The sequence below is a fragment of the Salminus brasiliensis genome, chromosome 1 (assembly GCF_030463535.1).
Source record: "Salminus brasiliensis chromosome 1, fSalBra1.hap2, whole genome shotgun sequence".
Taxonomy (NCBI): Eukaryota; Metazoa; Chordata; class Actinopteri; order Characiformes; family Bryconidae; genus Salminus; species Salminus brasiliensis.
Window position 1 is genome coordinate 20,106,834 of NC_132878.1, and position 15,763 is coordinate 20,122,596.

Consider the following 15,763-nt stretch of genomic DNA (forward strand, 5'->3'; position numbering starts at 1 on the left):
TCAAAACTATTTGTCCAAATGTTTGTGGACACCCCTTCTAATGCAAACATTTAGCTACTTTAAGTTGCACCCAATCCTGACACAGATGTGCCTATGAACACAAACACACATCTTGTCTAGTCCCTGTAGAGAAAAATAGGATTCTCTGGAACAAATAAATATGAATGTATTGCCACTATGCCTAATGCCAAGCGCGTGCTAGAGGAGTATAAAGCCTCCCAGCACTGAGATGTGGAGCAGTGGAACTGTGTTCTCTGGAATAATGGTGCTCCATCCAATACTTTTGGGAGGAGTTGGGAGCTGGGGATGAGTAGAAGGCCTTCCCTAGACAGTAGAGACAGTTACATCAACAAATGCAGGATACATTTGTTTTAACAGCCTTGATGAATGAACAGCTGTCCCAATACTTTTGATCATTTAGTGTATGTTTAGAGTACAAAAGACACTTTGGTCAAAGTTCTGAAAACAGAGATGATTGTATACAATACAAAAAGCAGGCATTCTATGGTGACAGGATGAGGAAATCAGAGCTCTATTGTCATGAGACAGTAAGGAGATAAACCAGTTAGTGGCCTGATAAACATCATCAATACACACCTTGAGGTCTGAGGGTAAGCTGATAAGTTACATTCCTGTAGGTCAGTACTATTTAAAGCCCTTTCTGCTTAGAACGTATATTAACATAGCAAATTAATTAATCATTTTATATAATTATTTAAATTATATTGGAATTTCGGTTTGGGTGCTTCTCCTTTTTAATTTCTTGCATACTCCACAATACCAAGAGCACTGAGAAGTGAAGTAACTAACATTGATTATCTGCTTTTAATAGTATCAGTCACGGGGTGGTATATACATACAAGAGTCAGTTCTTGAAGGTTATGTGATGAAGCACGGAAAAATGACCAAGTGTCAGAATCTGAGCCACTTAGGCAAAGGATGAACTGCAATGGCTAGATGACTGGGTCTGAGCATCTCCAAAACAGCAGATCTTGTTGGGTGTCCTTTACCAAAGACAGTGGCGAGCCTATTCGGTCCTATCCCACAGAAAAAGCTACTGTAGCACAAATCACTAAAAGTTAATGCTGGCTAGGTCTTGTGGAGTCCATAACGCGGTGGGCCGGAGCAGTTTTGGCGGTATGAGGGGGACCTTCAGAATACCAGGCAGGTGGTTTTAATGTTATGGCTGATTGGTGTATCACAGAAATTATGTGTTTCTTTCATATATTTGTGAAATTGTTTTTTATCAGTATTTTGAAGACGCATACAGAGGGGTAACTATTTGAACGTACACTGGGACACCCCCCTAGCGGTTGTGACTTTAGGGCTTACTTTAGTTCTATGTTCTGAAAATAAGTGTATAGCTCCCCCTGTAACCCCACCCTTCTCTCACACATACATCTAATCCATAAGACCAAACACCTTGACGAGGATGGTTATGACAGGTAGGTGTGTCACACTGACCCAGCATTAACATTCCAAACAAACAGTCTAAGAAAAGCACAAATTTAACAAATTATTAATATAATCTACTGACAGTCACTTACAACAGACGCTACTGAGAAGTTGCTGAATTTACAAGCGTTTTTTGAGTCAACAGATTTTCTGTTCTCTTCCAAGAGCAGGGAAATGTAGGAAGTTATCATTTAAGGTATATGACAGTACGATAAATATGCAGCAGATAGAGATTAGATTGCCAAATTGCAGTATTTCTTAGGGGATCAGCGGTTAGAGCTCCTGGCTATTGATGACAGGGTTGTGGGTTCAATACCCGGGCTCGGCAAGCTGCCACTGTTGGGCCTATGAGCATGGCTCTTCACCCTCTCTGTTCCCCGTGCGCACTCTGTGTGTGTGTGTTCACTGCCCATAGTTCACTAGTATGTGTGTGTGTGTATGTGTGTGTGTTCACTACCACAGATGGGTAAAATGCAGAGAACACATTTCGCTGTACATAGTGCAATGACAGATACGCGCACCTTTACCTTAAAGACCGAGCACCCAAATCACGTGTATATGGTCACGGCCACACAAAAATCTTAATTTCTACTTTGACATAACATCTGCCAGTTATTCTTTAATTTGTATCAAAATCCCACTGTGAATGGACCATTAGAAATGCTGGAATAAAATTCAACACTTTGTACACTGACTTCCACTAAAAGCTGCCTTTCAGGAGGTATGAGATTTGTTATGCGACAGTGCTGATACGCTATGTATGAATGAAGTAAAGCATGTTTCTGAGCTGAAACTACTCTGGGTAAAGGTAAGTAAGTAAGTAAGGTACTCGGAGTAAAGGTAAACACATCAGTGACAGATGATGAGCAGTACGAGCAGAAGTATGCACCTTCCCGTCTGAGTTCACGCTGAACAAATGTCAAGAATGTGTGTAAATACACCAGTTCTGCTGCGCCCTGAAGACCTTCTGAGGAAAACAGGTGAATACACCAGTCATCTAAACAAGCCACCAAAACCTTTCATGGCTCATGGAGAATGTTTAGGCCTCACGTTCCTCAGCTGAACATTAGTTTATACTGGTCATAAGAAATCAACAAGCCAGGACACGCCGTGGTTGAGAAAGCTTACCCTGATTACGCATGACGTTCAGTGAAAAGACTAACACACTAAGACCGGCAACAACATGCAATAATGAGCTGACTGCGGTCAGCTCTTTACTGCAAATCCACTGAGACGGTGCACAGAGGCAAAATTACACCAAGTGTGTCATTGTCCATTGTCCAATATAAATATATATTTAAGTTATTGTGGAGCATTCTATCGATTTATTCATCCATCCATATCATCATTATTATTATTATTATTATTATTATTATTATCAATGAACGTCACAAAGAGCTTGTGAAATGGCAAAATGGGTACAAGGTGATACAAGGTTTTTGCATTACAACAACAATGTTCATATTCAATAAATCTATGTATTATTATTGATTATTATCATTATTGTTATTATTAAACATATCAGAGAAAAAGGGTAAAAACAAAAAACTAATGCAAGCATTTTGCGTTACATTCACAATGTTCACATTTAATAAATATAATGTATTAACACTATTTTAAATAATATTTTCATTATTAATATCATGATTATTAAACATATATCACAAAGAGAAAATTTGTAAAAACAGAGATGCTATTTTTTTGCATTACAGCAAAAATGTTCATTTTTAAAAATGTTAATTATTATTATTAATATTATTATTATTATTATTATTATTACGCCTACCAGCAACACAGTTTATTAACCTTTCCTTTGCAGCATAATGATCAAAGATATTTTTTAATAACACATTAATACAGAATTCCACTGATGTGTGTGGGCATGTGTGTGTGTGTATAAGGAGTATTGTACAATATCTTGAACCGTGGCTCTGTCTCTCAGGTTTTAGGCGCAGAACTGTGTTTTATTGTTGTGTATATTTCTGCTTTATTGCAGGGGAATCATGATTGGGTTTTATTTTGGGATTCTACCGAAAGTCACAAGCTCTTCTATCATTTATGTAACATGTTGTGTGTGTGTGTGTGATTGTGCTGTTATGGACACATTGTGCTACTCCTACACTACTGACTTTGGGTTCTATGTGTTTTTGGCTTCTAGATGCCAAAGAACTAAACCATAGAGGACTAAGGAGAGAAAGCAGTTTCTGTGGGCGTGAACCAGTATGTGCTTGTAGCTGACCTTACAGCTGCCGTGTACACATGAAACACGTACAGACCCACACTGTAGAAGAAAGCAGCAACAAGCTGTGTGTACAATCAACATCTGAAGACTCAGATATGCCCAATTTTTTCCCCAGATGGAGCCAATCAGATGTGTTTGGTAGTGGAAGTTAACACTACATTAATTACAATCATGTAATCAGCTTGGCTGAATCGCTTGCCATGAAAAGCATGGTCTTTTAAGATCCCAGGTCATGCTGCTTGCCATCAGAATAACTGGCTGTGCTCTCTCTGGACGGGTAGATGGCACTCTCCCCACATCAGCATTAGAGAACACAGGCATAGAATCATTGGTGGTTCTGTAGGGGGCCATAGGTTGCCAATGAGGGGGCATTGCATCTGTGATGGATGGCCCTCCTTGTGGACCAAGTAAAATAGGAGGAGCCATAGGAGGAGCCAGGAATAATTATGTATAGCCATATTAATACATACTGCATGAACTCTTTCCGAAGGGAGAAGTAAATATATAGGAATATGTACGAACACTTTGGGACACCCTTCAGTTCTCTCAGAGCTGCCGCTACCAAGGCTATGGACAAACCTTGTTCATTTAGCTGTGTTGTCCAAGAATTTGCGGGGAGAAGCGTCACTTGATAACATTTTCTGGTTTGCTCAGACACTAGAGGGCGCTCCTACCAGAGTCTAAAATGAACAACATTTTTTTTTTTTAAATACATGCTTTCTAACACTGTCTAGTGTACATTTAAGTGCACAAAGCCAATTAATGAAAAATGTCTGAAAGAATAAAAAAAATTTAAATCATTTTTTGAAGCCATTTCGCCCAATTCACCACCATTCAGTAAGGGCTTCAGCAGCGCCCTCTAGTGTTTTAATAATTTTTTTATATAACGGAAGAAATAGGGGGAGGCCTCCTACAAACTGGCTCTGGCGTTGACGTCATGTTTCACCCTTTATGAAGTGCAAGAATAAGAGTTTACACAAAATGAACACAAAAGGGGTGTACTAGCCCACCTCACCTCCTGAATAATTACTGACACTCTGGGTACTAACGTCCGTGTAGTCTATGTGAACCTCGTGTGAAATTCCGTAACAAGTCATGGTGAATTATAACTCAACTGAATCCTTGTGTGGCCAATTTTCCACCCTTAGTCATGTTATCCCATCACTGCCAAACTGCTGTACCTAGCTTGGCCACTAGAAGGCAGTGAAAAAAGCTCCTGCTTCAATGTCGCCCGTGCTTGAAACACCGCAGCCATGTGCACAGCTCTCAGCACGTGACAGTCTCAGAAGCTGGCCAAAGTCTCCCCCACCCACTCCCACTGCTCCACCACAGTGTTTCTAGAGAACCGCTCAGGAAGTACCTCCCACAAATCATTCACATCTTATCCTGATGCGGGCAGTTATTGCCTAAATGCACGAATTCCACGAACACCTGATTGAGGACAGCATGTTTCACAGTAACCCAAAGGTATAAATCAGTCACACACCTACTGAGAATACAGTGTGTACTTTTTAAAGGACTCACACGCTGCATCATACTTCCTCCCCCTGAGGTCATGTACAAGAACATCACAATTCACTTTACCCGACCATTCTCAAACATCCCTTTACCCCTAGAAGTTAAACAGCCGGCCTTTGAGCTGGTCCATTTAAAATGACATGGTGGAATATGCCTGACTGGCTGCCCTGTCCTGTGTATCAGCTAGGCTAAACTACTGTAGATTGAATGGGTGGACATATGTAAATCAGCTGGATTTACATATGGTGCAGACAGCGAGTTCTTTGACACATATCATTAATACAAAGATGTGTGCGAGACATCCGCCTGTTCTGCATGTTTTCCAGGTCTAACTCAGAGTGAACAGAGAGTGTGCTGTTAATCACATGCCTTTTCTAGAACACAGGGGGAAAAAAACACCCCAAAAGTAAACAGTTATTGCAGGAAAATTATGAGGTTAGACTCGTTTGAGTCTTGAAGAGAACGTGCATGCTCATGTGTCCGCTGTGTGTGTGTGTGTGTCTAGGGATCAAGAGAGAGTGACTCATGTGCACACGCCCCAGTGTGAGTGGTGTGTAATATCATTCAGCTGTGTTCAGTCGTGCCTCTGAACCCTCACAGAGACACTGGATCCACCCAAGGTGTGGTCAGGAGGAAGATGACACTCAACACACTCACACACAGTGTTCCCTGCAGTGGAGCGGTCAACTCGGAAAAACGACTAGCCATGCTATTCATTTACCCTCATACACGACTGCAGCTAAAGCATCACACACTTGCCTCAAACTGTGTGGAGTGTGGCTTGTGACATATCACAATAACGGCCTAACTGTCCATTCATTTATTAATCACAGGGTTGTGGGTTCAATACCCAGATGCGCCAAGTTGCCACTGTTGAGTCCTTGAGCAAGGCCCCTAACCCTCTCTGCTCCAGGGCCGGCGTAGCATGGCTGATCCCACGCTCTGACCTCGTCCACGCGTCTGGTCTTACACCATTTTTATGGAGGCGAATTGCAGTCAAGAAGCTCTCCAGGTGCTTGTGAGGCGGTCAGGTAGGATGTTACCTAAGAACCTCACGAGCACCCAACACGTTCGCTTCCCCGGAGCTTCATGAACAAGCCTTTTTCTTTGGGTAAGAACGTTTTGGTGTTGGTTTCTCCTCCACAAAATGGGAAGAGCAGACATATGGATGTTTTGGGGGGATGTTTTTCAAATTTAGCGCCTTCAACAACAGATGCAGGTTCCTTTTTTTTAGGGAAGGTGGTGGATAGGTTATATGGTGCCGTACAGCACGCCGATATTGTGCAATATTGTGATAAAGTGAAAATCTCATCTTCTTCCAATCATAGCGACTCGCTCTAACAGAGCCTGTTGTACTACTCACTGTGTGTTTATTATCGCTGTGGTTGTGATTCATATCAATGGATCCACTGTCGCACAAGGAAGTTATAACACAGAGTAAATAAGGATGGACGCCCCAATTGTTTTAAATGGAAATAATGGTGAATGGTGAATGGTCAATTTTGGGGATTCCCATCTCAAAAAAAAACAAAAAAAAAAAAAAACACTACACCGATGACTATATAACAGAGCACTCATATTTATTTCTAGAGTTCCTTCAATGGAAAGTCTTAGGGGGCATCACTGTCGTCTTTGGCCTCCCCCATTTTTCTAAGGGCTGGATGCTTTAGGCTTTTGGCACTCTTGATAGCACACTGTGGGGGAACCAATAAATCCAGTAAAGCTCAGGAGCACAGTGTGACAGTGTAGTGGGAGCTTGTAAAAGGGTTCGCTTCTGAAACTAGGGCTGAGTACTGAAAGCCTACTGACTCTGCACCCCCTGCTGCACTGCCCATTCCATCATCACATGTACAGCATATGTCCAGATGATTTCACCACCACTAAAAGCACACATTTGGACCAAAGGACTGCCTAAAGTCAAGTAATATCTTGATGAGGTTCATATTTTTATTGACAGTAATAGCACTGACACATTAAAGCAGCTATTAAATCAAGCTGTAATCTTACAGTTGCTCGCTAACTGGTATTTAAGACTAGTCTACCAAGGCTAGCAGGCTAGCAAGAGGTTAGCTTACCAAGGCTAGCATAGGCTAGCTATTATTTATTTTGTATTTATATATTTATTTTTTATTTTTTTGCCTCAATGAGTTTCTGCAACCAAGAATGAATATTTATTAAATATTAACATCAAATCAAATAAAGGTATTTTCCCACAAGCTAGTGGTGAGTGTCCGGTTTCTAGAAATCATCTGTACATGTGATGGAGGAATGAACAGTGCATGCAGGGAGTGTGGTCTCAATAGCCCAATAGTGTGTAATGTGCCATGTGCCTGTGTTTTGGTATCATATTTACTTATTTTAGCCAATTTTATGCTTCAGTATAATTTTACCAACTATATGTTATAGGTTTCTCACCTTTAGCTTCAAATATTCCCATTTTGTTCCCGTTCATTCCCATAATTCCTATTTATTCCCATGGTAAATTACCCAACTTTGAAAACTGAATGAATGAATATCCTTTTGAACATATCTGACACTACACAACTGGTACGTATAAAAATAAAGGAAAGTACAGACAAAGTTCAGGCTTCTTGATGCTAGTGGTTGTAGATGGCGAGTGGTTTTGGTGTGCCTTTGTGCAGCTGTGAGGCTTCACATGCACAGAACAATGGAAAATAGATTGTATTCCAAGCTCTTGGAAAATTGCGATTACAAATATACAGCCATTGTCAGCCCTCTGATTATACCTGTTGCATACACAGGAATGGAAACACCACGCACACACACACGCGCACACACACACACACACAATCTTACACACACACACACACACACACACACACACACACACACACACACACACACGCACAAAGGCAAAACCCAGGATGTGTGGTAGGCCTAGACATGGAAACAGTAGAGAGGGTGTGTTTTGTGTGCATGTGTGTGTGTGTGTGCGTGTGTGCGTGTGTGCGTGTGTACCAGCTGCACTGTTTAGCTGTGCCTGCTGTTGCCAGGACAACTAGGTTTCAGGTGAACACCACACTGTACTGTGAAATAGGACAGAGAGAGAGACGCAGACGAAGGCTGAACAAAAGGGAAGTAAGTGTTCAAGGGGTTGGAGAGTTCATTGCAGAACTGGGACACAACCCTTAACTGTATACTGTGGCTTCTGTCAGCAAATTTCTAATCACATTCATTTCAAGGGGATTTTGCCATGGCAAATTCTTACATGATGTAATTTCAACCAAAATCAGACACAACACAAGACACCACATAAATCAGTCTATTTATTGCTACACTATATGTGCAAATGTCTGTGGACACCCATTCTAATGAATACATTCAGGCTACTTCTGACACAGATATACAAATGCACACACACAGCTTGTTAAGTCCCTGTATAGTAAACGTATTGCTCTCTGACTCTCTGGAACAGATTACCGTGAACCTATTGGCATCATGCCTAATGGGCTAGAGGGGTATAAAGCCCCCCAGCAAGACTGTCCCTTTAGGCAAAAGCCCAGTGTGTCCTCCTGGCGTCACATGGACTCCACTGATCATACAGGGCTTTCTGTCACATGGGTGAAAAAATGAAAATGCAGGTCAGAACGTTTCAACATTCCTCACATCATTGTGGCATGAGGGTTACATCACTGAGAAACTTTCTCAGTGGAACTTGACGAGGAGACGATGATGTTATTTAGTGTCAGTGAGACTCAGCCAGGGAGAGAAAGTGATATCTGAAAGCTCATCCTATGAGAAAACTTGCTGCCTCTTCCCTGAAGTTCAGAAATACTCAGACAGCAATGAACTACCAGACAAATCATAAATATCAGACCCTTCAATCAACGACTGAAAGGAAACAAAAGGCATATGTAGATATAAATGTGCCTGACTAAAGTAAATGCTTTAGTAATGTTCATTTTTAGTCAGGCATATTTACATCTACCTATGCCTGTTGACTCCTCTCAGTCATTGATATGTACGATTTATTCAAAAGATTTGCGACCAGTAATCGAGGGCAGTAAGATCAGGATGGGGATGTAAATGGACAAAAGTAAAACCAGTGGCTTTTGATACTTTTGAGACCGAAACTGTTGATTCATAGTTGTTGTTTTTTTCCGAAATCAAGTTTTTATGTTAAAAGGAAAGGGTTTATCCTGCTTTTGTTGGAGTAACTGTCTCTACTGTCCAGGGAAGGCCTTCTACTAGACTTTGGAGCACTGCTGTGAGAATTTGATTGAATTCAGTGACAAGAGCGTTAGTGAGGTCAGGATGTTGGATGATCACTTTCAGTGGGTAACTCCTACTACTGCCTCCACTAGCATTACTTAGCTACTGACGTAATGAGCAACATCCAGCCAAGGAAGTGCTGAACTGAGCTGCACTGGAAGAGGGAGGGACAGAAAGAGAGACAGAGAGGGAATTCATAGGTGAGAGAGGTATGGAATCAGGGAAGATATAGAAAGAGGGAAAACAAGGACTAAAGAGGACACTGGAGAGTTAAAAAAAAATTAAAATAACAAAAAAAACACATCCACCACACACTGGTTTGCGATTATGCGCTGCACTCCTCCACGCTGCTGCGGATGCTAAGGCCCGTTTGCATGTGGGCAGCCGCCGAATGCAAATGCAATCACTATAGCAACTGTTTTGCCTATATGAATATCCAAGCTTTAAATGACCGCCTCCTGTGATGTGCACCTCATCGGTAAATACCTCAGAACAATATTTGCTTTGATAACATCAGGCAGGGCCAGGGCCATTGATGCGGTCACATTCCCACACACTCGACTCAAGTGAAATCATAGTAAACCAGGTCTCCCAGCTCAGTGACACAGTGGATTATCTCATTAGCAAGCCCTTGATTTCTTCATTTTACTGGAACACTCCAGGCATGTTCAGCCTAATCTCATATATAGAGTCATGTGAGAAACTTGGGACACACCATGAAAAAGTTTGTCTTCATTAAAATCTAATCAAGCAAATAAAAATCATTTGCAAAATGTCAATTATAGAAAGAAAGAAATATCTAAATGAGTCAGAATACACATCCCTAATTAGAACTGGCAGATGATTGCATAAAAAATTACCTGAGGTCTATTCCAAATCGATATTCCAAAACGCTATTTGACGCTCTAATGATAACAGTTTTTTTGGTGGGGACAAAATTACTGGACTGCTCAATGCACTCCCACAATCAATGATACTCAGTGATCTCATGACTGAAGACAGGGTCAGTGCTTAGACAGTTGGACCACTCAGGAGGCGCCACCCCCCCCCTTTTTTTTTGCTGCATTTATAAATTGTACATGCAAAAAAAAAATTTAATTGCTACTGACCCAATTTTTTTATCAATGAAAATTTAACTTAAAATCAAAACCACAACCAGCTTTCTGCTGTATCCATGTGTGATCACCACAAAGTTAAAGGAGTTCTTCCCTCTAGAAAACTGAAAAAGGCAATATGGTAAAAATACTAGATCACAATATTTAAAGAAATATTTATCACGATACATGTGATCACAGACTGAAAACATCAGTAGTGACAGATTCTTATAAACTGCTGTTTAGATCCTCTCCCATACTGAATACAGTGATTTTTATTCAACATCTACTGCTCTTCAGCTAATTAAACCAGTCTAATTACACTGTTGGTAATGAAGCCTGCAGCTGAACAGTGTTTATTAAGCACTAACAGTGTCCTCCATATGCTTAGAAAAGCATATTGTAATCACAATAACAAAATTCATCACAATACGATAACATATTATAATATTGCTCAGCTCTAAGTGGAGCTGCACAGTTACTGTTGAAACAGTTGAAGCATTCTACTTATTGGACAAACTGGGGGAAATATGCTATGCTTCTGCACTGTAAGCATAATAAAGGCGGTCTGAGACGTGCTTGGTCTGGGACAAGGGGGCGGTCTACACCTCTGGTCTGTACTGCTCAGGCTCTGGTTGCAAATGTGACAACATGTTGGACAATTGTGGCTTCATTTCTACAGAAGGGAATGGAAGCATGGTATCCATGTTTCTCTTGTGTCAAACAGATTGAATTCCTGAACGTGTTCGTCAAAATGTGTTTTGCATAAATGTCTATGACCAGAATTCAACCGCTTCCTTCCTTTTGGCCTTTATTAATAGTGTGTTTTGAGTCAATGGGTTGTCTGTTCATCACTAAGTACAGGGAAACTCATTTTAATTATTATCAATGGTAATCGATCGTACACAACAGATTCAGCAGACTGTGACTGGGTTAAAAATAGCTGGGGCGTTTCTTTAAAATATGCGTAGGCATTGAAAACACTTAAATGCTAGTTCAGGAACAGTATTGGGAAACACTGTGGTAAATCTAAACCTCTGAGTGTCTTTGGATGGGCAATAGTCCAGGCAATGGTTAGAAACAGACAGAGCCTTTCACTCATGGAAATAAAATCCATTAAAATGTACTTAATCTACTTCTGTGTGTTGAATTTTGCTTTTCACTTTAGAGCTGGAGAAGCATATTAATCATTTCTATCCTTTAGCTGCCTCAGTAAGTTTACTTGGTAATCATGGTACACTGAAAGAAGTTCCTAAGGAAGTGTGAACCTCTAACATCAGCCACTTCCCTATATCAACACAATCTTACCCATTCGCTTTCCTCCAGCCCTCCCAACCCAACCATGAACAATGGCCACATCCCCAAATCCCCAGAACTCTAAAACCTCATTGTCTAGCCAGAATGACATGTAGCTTCAATGAGGCCCACATGGTTGGAGGCACATCACTACAAAGAGTCACTGAGCTGAGACGTTATCTGTGATTAACATTCCTGCTAACTAGAGGAAAGAAATATCCTAAATAAGGCCTCCGCTTAGTCTCACTTACTTCCCCTAGATAGAGTTTTGAGGGGGATTCCAGCCTATAAATAACTTTTAATGAGAGCTGATGTGTTATGTAGTAGTCTCTAGTGCTGGGTTGTGTCCCTCAGTCTCACTGGTTTTACAGAATTTGCTAAATTATATGGCTTTCGTTTTTCTATTCATCTGTGTTCACTGACATTCATCTGTGTTCAATGCATGTCCAGCATGCATTACACAAATACACTCTGAATCCCTGCAGTGCTCAACTCATCCTGAATGCTGGCGTAGTCACTGATCTACAGCCTAGCATTAGTTTAACTCTTATCCAAGTCATCAAACAAGACTTGCATTTACAGGTAATCTATGATTCTCCACCAAAGAAATTCATGATACATAATTGAGGTATATTTAAGAATGAAGCTACAGTATAAATTACATATGATTACAGCATGAATTTCATACAGATATTATAGTATAGACAAAATACTTGAATCTAGTAAATAGGCCTATCTTTTACCCCAAATTAACAACAAAAACATACATATATACATTATATATATATATATATATATATATATATATATATATATATATATATATAAACGTAACCACAGAAAATGTATGGAATTTCTCTGAATTGCAATGAATTCAATTCCACTTCCTGCAATTCCAATTTAATTTCAATTCAACATCCTGTAGAGTAGATTTAATTGACTTGAATTCAATTCTAAAATTCTGAATTTTGCACAGCCCTGCTGTTTATTATACAATATCCAGAATTATAATAGACAACTTTAAAGAGTTTAAAGACAGTTTAGAATAGACAATGATGGGTTTGGAGATTCATGGTTACTTGAGAACAATAGGCTAGTCTAAACTGCAGGAGAATAATATATGCAGATTATTGATATAAATACAAAATTAGTACTATACACACATACATATTCATATACATACACATTGTGTGTCGCTGCAAAAACTCATGAGCGGCAGTGCGTTACAGTTACCAGGCAACATAACTTCACTGTGAAGCAACATGCGTGTCTTATTGCTTTATTATAAAACACATTTCACGATTCGTGTTGTTAATAGTTCTGGCTGCACAATTTCGGATGTTTACAATTTTTCACAAGGACGTGCTGCTTTGCATCCCTGTGTTATCAAAGAAAATCTGATGAACAGACCAGGGCCTAGTTTCCCAAAAGCATGTCGGTGTTAAGATCCTGATAACTGGGAGAGAGAGTGTTCAGTGTGATGCTCGCACAACCATTTACAATTTAAGCTTTAAGGTGTATCAAGATTTGTAAGATTTTTTCTCAAGTAATGAAAATCAAGCCTACAAATATATGCATTACATCATCACTACAGCTCCACGTGCACAGCGTTACAACACCTTCCCCTCCCCATGGACACCACCAATTAAAATGACAAGGATGGTTATGACAGGTAGATGTGTACACCCCTAATTCCCTCCTATTTCCCCAAACTCAGCTCCTGAGAAAGACCCTTGGACTTACATCCACTCTACTGAGCTAGATCCAGACCCACATCCAGAACTTCCTAGTTAGTGAAATTCTAGGTTAGCGCTCGTGCTCATGTTACTGCTGGGGTCCTGTCTTCTTCTCAGGGAGGTTTTAGGAGAAGGGACTCAGAGCTCAGAGAGATCAGAGCTCCTTCATCTCAACAATACAGTGATGTGCTTTTCTTCTCCTGAGACAAAGAAAAGCTGATCCAAAGACAGACATTTTCTGCTCTGGGAAGTTTCCTTATGGGACCACCCCTCGTCTTCTCCACCCATTCCCAAACTCCAGCTCAACCCCAACTCTCCAACGCTGACGTTTCTGAATGTCATAGCGATCACATCCGGACAGGAATCAAGAAACGCAGAGACAGCAACATCATTTAGTTCCTCTAGACGAAATTACTCAGGTCTTTTGAGGAGCAGCTGCTGGGTCTGTGATTTCACTGATGTTTGGTCCGACTCAGCTGCAGCAGAGCGTGGAGAACTTTCTCCCTCAGACAAGATCATCTACTCACCCCCTCCAGAAACTCCGCTGAGAGGATCGAGTAATCCGAGCTGTTAAAGAGGAGCAGCCTGCATCGTATTCTCCACTGAGCCTCCAAACTTTAGAGCCACACACACACTTCTCCACTTCTCCACCTCTCACATCCACACACCCTGCGACTCACTTCACTCACAAATTTTCGACGTAGGCAGCGTTCTACAGGTCGCACTGACCGTAAACACTCGAGTAGCAGCGCCCTACAAATCTACAGCTACAGCTACAGCCACATACACACCCCAACATTTACATACACAGATACAGAAGTCTGCAAAAAATGACTGTAGTTAAAAGGCTCCTTATGTGGGCAGTAAGTGTTTATTTCATTATAATTAATAATAAACAATACATGTCTTTATGTCTAATGCAGCTTCCATTTGAGTACTAATCTCAGGGTGCTATTTGTTCAGTAAAACACTAATAATAGAATAACAAATAACATTCATACAAAAACTAGTGGATTTACATCAATGTGTTCCAAAGCTCTCCCCGTGAGAGTCTATTATCTAGTGGTTGGTGCGGCGCAACAGATAACACCACTACCTGCCATGTACTAGGGTTCGATTCCCGGTCTGGGTGACTATGCTGCGCTACACTAATAAGAGTCCTTGGGCAAGACTCCTAACACTACATTGGCCTGCCTCTGTAATACGAGTAACCTTGTAAGTGGCTCTGGAGAAGAGCGTAAGCTAAATGCTGTATATACAGTATTATTTATAGCCATCACCCAACATCAGGTTTGGTAAGGCAGTGCTTAATGATGGTAAATCCGGTGAGCTGGTGATAGAATTCAAGACATCTGGAACCAAGCTTTGTCCACCAAACTAGCCCACAAGATATCAACTAACTCAAAATGAGAAATCTTTACTTGTACTGTTATATGTGTACCGTACTGTATGTATAATAAGCTTAAGGTGCCTGAAACTTCTGCACAGTACTGTATACACATGAACAAGCTTTTGTCTGGTGAGTATTATCATAGATTTATTGTTTAGTTTGGCCACAAAACCTAAACCAAGAATTTAGCCAAAATACATACCGCTGTTGGACAGTCCTCTCCTTTGGGCTTAGGTTATCTGGCTAACTTAGAAATCCTTTGTGCTTTGTTAAACTTTCCCCATTCAGACTCCTTTCTTACTGGAATTTGGTGTTGAGTTATCTAGCTAATGAGAAATCTACGTTGTGAAACGTCCCCACAGAATTTCACAGTTTAGCCAGATTTAGCCAGTACGAACAATGACCTTAGATCAGACCTCATTTATTATGTTATCTTATGCATTGCTTTGGAAAAGTCATGAACTAATCCCAGATCAGCATTCCTACTGTGGGGATATTAATAAATATGGCTTATTATTTTTTTATATAAATATTCAATTTAGCTGCTGATAAAGGTATAATCTGAGTGAAAGAAACAAGATTGGGGTATAATGGTATTGTCAAGTGTATTTAGAATACAAGGAATTTAAAAATAGGAAATAGGAAAAAATAATTCAAATATATAATTTATTATCTATTAACTTCTTATAATTCACAAAACACTGAAAGTAGCTTCTAGTGTTTAGTTTAAAATACAATAACAATATAATTTTAGTTTATAATATAATACAACATTTGATCAGTTACTCATAATTATAGC

The 15,763-nt window shown here is 40.3% G+C and overlaps 1 protein-coding gene across 2 annotated transcripts in view; it reads right to left on the bottom strand.

Moving 5' to 3' along the window:
- pld2 (phospholipase D2) overlaps window positions 1-15,763 on the bottom strand; it is a 59,130-nt gene that overhangs the window by 42,882 nt on the left and 485 nt on the right. Inside the window, exon 1 of one of the 2 annotated variants that reach the window (XM_072674293.1) lies at window positions 14,102-14,249. The exons of the other annotated variant lie outside the window; for it this stretch is intronic. The gene's annotated coding sequence lies outside the window, so the exon portion shown is untranslated. Of the gene's footprint in view, window positions 1-14,101; window positions 14,250-15,763 lie in introns of those variants that run through there. 2 annotated transcript variants of the gene reach the window in all.